At 49.8% G+C, this 4255-nt stretch overlaps 1 pseudogene; it reads left to right on the top strand.

The window, feature by feature from the left end:
• On the top strand, positions 2033-4255 carry LOC8082769 (annotated as a pseudogene).

The following is a 4255-nucleotide window of genomic DNA, read 5'->3' as shown; positions in this document are numbered from 1 at the left end:
TGAATATTATGATCATCAGCAGGCCCAAACAACTCTGTATAATATTCAGTAGCATGATTTAACAAATTCTCATCTCCTTCAATAACATGACCATCACTCTCAAGAAAAAGGACATTATTTTTTCTCTTCCTACCATTGGCAATGCTATGAAAGTATTTGGTATTATTATCACCTTTCAACAACCATTGTTCATGACATCTATTTATCCAATAAGTTTCCTCTTGATCCAGCAGCTGTAAGGACTCCTTAGTCAGCTGCATTTTTTTCTCTAACTTGTCCATCAGATAAATCACCCATGTCTTCTAAAGATTCCAAGTTTGACAGTTTTTCACTAATAAGTATCTAAACCTCTATTAATATTATATGTAGTTTTTCATGCAGTTTATTCTTAATAATTTTTATAGAGTATTGGACCAGGAACGAATTGTCGGACAAGTTCAATCAGGTAATCTAGCACCCTATAGCTGTGGTTTTTGTAATTAATAATTAACTAGGTTCTATATAACATGCAGAATGATATGAAAATATTTAGAATCTTGCTATCGTCTGAGTTAAATAAACGAAAGGGTTGTCCATATCTTGATAGCAATGAAAATATTGGAAGTCGTCCAAGCGACTGCACCATAATAGAGAATTCAAAGATGGCTGATCAAAGCATCCACGACAAAAAAAAAACATTCTGAGGAGGACCTATGCTTAGTGGTTCAAACGGGCACCTCTCAACCTGTACAGACACACAAGAAATCCTTACAAGTCTATGTCACCCAAGACCACCCTGATGAGTTTTGGGCATTTGAGGTTATGAAAGATGTGCCAATGAATAAGAAAGAGATGATTGAGTTACTATATGATTACGTCATGGCAATTCAGGATGAACAGTGTTAAAGTAAGCTACTCTCTTCATCTCAAATTGCAAGTCATTCCAAGAATGTTAGGAAGTCAAAGCATCTCAACTTTAACCAAAATTATAGAGAGAATTACAAATATTTATAACATCAAATAGGTAGAATATGAAAATATAATTAATAAATAATGTAATGATACTAAATTGACACCATAAATATTATTATCTTACCATATAAATTTGGTCAAACTTGAGATGGTTTGACTCTCCAAGATGCTTGGAATAACTTATAATTATAATTTTGGTATGGAGGGAGTATATGCTTATTTTAATTACTTTATTTATTAATGATAGTGTGCTCTCTTATATGATGAAAATAATCATCTATGTCTAATGCTTTGCAGGAGGTCTTGGGTTAAAGGTTTTCATCCCTCCAAGATTACCCTAAGTGTCCAGTATCTACAAGAGTTGTTAATGAGCGATCGAGATATCTCTAAGAACTATTTCGATTTAGGTGTTTGTTTTCAGCCGACTCGAGAGTACAATATAATGATAAATACAATAATATTACGAAGCACCACATCGACCTGAGATTTTTACGTAAGTCATTTTTATAATGGTTATCGTGATATAAGATATTGTCTTATTTTTCCAAGTTTAGTAATCCTGACTTTCCATATCCTCCACTTTCAGAAAATGATTGCTTTAACAAAGATGCCTGAATTTCGTAAAAAAATATACTATAAAAGAAATGGCTGTTGCGATTGGTATATGTGAGGATATGGAGTACAACTTTGCACAATGCAAATATATAAGTCTTTTGCTCCTACTAATATATGCTTTATATTTTCGATCACTGGGAAAAGATGCTTATCTTAATTGACCATAGACCTATTAAAAGTGGTGTAAAGACAAACCAGCGTGGATGTACAATAAACCAGTTTTTGTCGACCGCCGTCGCACGTAAATAAAACTTATTATTTATATATTAAATACACAGTTGCAACCGTGGCGTCCATCACCGCCGCCGTTCTTGTCGACCGCCGTCACACGTGACACGCACTCCAATAATTGCTTTTGGGATTTTGCATGCAGTCCAAGATTCCGGTGGAGGAGGTGCTCAAGACGCTGAAATGCGACCGCAAGGGGCTGTCCAGCAGCGCGGAGGGCGAGAACAGGCTCAGGACGTTCGGACCCAACAAGCTGGAGGAGAAGAAGGAGAACAACCTGCTCAAGTTCCTGGGCTTCATGTGGAACCCGCTCTCGTGGGTCATGGAGATGGCGGCCATCATGGCCATCGCGCTCGCCGACTGGCAGGACTTCGTCGGGATCGTCTCGCTGCTCTTCATCAACTCCACCATCAGCTACATCGAGGAGGCCAACGCCGGGAATGCCGCGGCGGCGCTCATGGCTTGGTTGGGCTGGCGCCCAAGACCAAGCTGCTGAGGGACGGCAGGTGGGAGGAGCAGGACGCGGCGATCCTCGTGCCCGGTGACATCATCAGCATCAAGCTCGGCGACATCATCCCCGCCGACGCCAGGCTGCTCGAGGGCGACCCGCTCAAGAGTCAAGATCGACCAGTCGGCGCTCACCGGCGAGTCGCTCCCCCCCGTGAACAAGCACCCTGGGCAGGAGGTGTTCTCGGGCTCCACGGTGAAGCAGGGTGAGATCGAGGCCGTCGTCATCGCCACCGGCGTCCGCACCTTCTTCGGCAAGGCGGCGCACCTCGTCGACGACAGCACCAACAACGTCGGCCACTTCCAGCAGGTGCTCACGGCCATCGGCAACTTCTGCATCATCTCCATCGCCGCCGCCGCCGGCATGCTGGTCGAGGTCGTCGTCATGTACCCGATCCAGCACCGCGCCTACCGCGACGGCATCGACAGACAACCTCCTCGTGCTGCTCATCGGCGGGATCCCCATCGCCATGCCCACCGTGCTCTCGGTCACCATGGCCATCGGCTCCCACCGCCTGTCGCAGCAGGGGGCCATCACCAAGCCAAGCGCATGACGGCCATCGAGGAGATGGCCGGCCCGGCATGGACATGCTCTGCAGCGACAAGACCGGCACCGGCCCTCACCCTCAACAAGCTCACCGTCGACAAGTCCCTCATCGAGGTCTACTCCAAGGACATGGTGCTCCTCTACGCCGCGAGGGCCTCCCGCGTCGAGAACCAGGACGCCATCGACACCTGTATCGTGAACATGCTCGCCGACCCCAAGGAGGCCCGCGCAGGCATCCAGGAAGTCCACTTCCTCCCCTTCAACCCGGTCGAGAAGCGCACGGCCATCACCTACATCGACGGCAACGGCGACTGGCACAGGGTCAGCAAGGGCGCTCCCGAGCAGATAGATCATCGAGCTCTGCAACATGGGCGCCGAGGCCGAGAAGAAGGTCCATGCCCTGATCGACGGGTACGCCATTGGTATCGCCGTGGACGACATTGGTAGCAAGCTCGCTCACCCAGCAGCCATTCCCAATTTTGCATGCGATGGGATTGGCCGATTGCGATGCCCCCCAGGCCGTGTTCGGCGTGCAGTCGATCAAGGAGAACGACAGGGAGCTGATGGCGGCGCTGTACCTGCAAGTGAGCATCATCAGCCAGGCGCTCATCTTCGTGACGCGGTCCCGGAGCTGGTCGTTCGTGGAGCGGCCGGGATTCCTCCTGCTCTTCGCCGCCCAGGCAGCTGGTGGCGACGTGCATCGCGGTGTACGCCAACTGGGACTTCTGCCGCATGCAGGGGATCGGCTGGGCGTGGGGCGGCGCCATCTGGATCTTCAGCATCGTCACCTACATCCCGCTCGACGTGCTCAAGTTCATGATCCGCGCCGCGCTCAGAGGCAAGGCCGCGGGCAGCAACGTCCAGAACAAGGCAAGCTTTTTGCCCACTCTCACTCAGCAAACTGCTCCATTGTTGTTGTCATGATCGTTTGCCTTGCCATTGTCGCGTCGTCGTCTCCAGTGATACGTGTCGTGGTGCTTGTCTCGCGCGGGGACGGCGTTCACGAACAAGGACTGCGGCAAGAGGGCGAGCGCGAGGCACAGTGGGCGGTAGAGCAGAGGACACACTCCACGGGCCTCAACCAGCTCGCCACCTCCTCCGAGCTCACCGAGCAGGCCAGCCAAGGTCGCAAGGTATGTTAGCCTAGCCACCGTCTTCTCCGTCTCCGGTGAGTGATCTCGCCGGTCTTCTTGGTGCCTGCAGACTTGTGGAGCTGCAGACACTCAAGAGGCGCGTCGAGTCGGTGGCGAAGCTAGCAGAAGGGGATCGGCGTCGATACCTTTCCGTAGAGCTACACCGTGTGACCGACGGCGTCCAGCGGTGGCCGGAGGGGGGGAGTCCTGTGTTCTTCGTTCGTTTCCTTAGGTGTACTTATGTGGTTTTTTTGGGCGGCAAGAGAGCTTTTTC

This window comes from Sorghum bicolor, chromosome 8 (genome assembly GCF_000003195.3).
Source record: "Sorghum bicolor cultivar BTx623 chromosome 8, Sorghum_bicolor_NCBIv3, whole genome shotgun sequence".
Lineage (NCBI taxonomy): Eukaryota > Viridiplantae > Streptophyta > Magnoliopsida > Poales > Poaceae > Sorghum > Sorghum bicolor.
The sequence above is the reverse complement of the archived record's forward strand: the minus strand, read 5'-3'. Positions and strand labels throughout refer to the sequence as shown.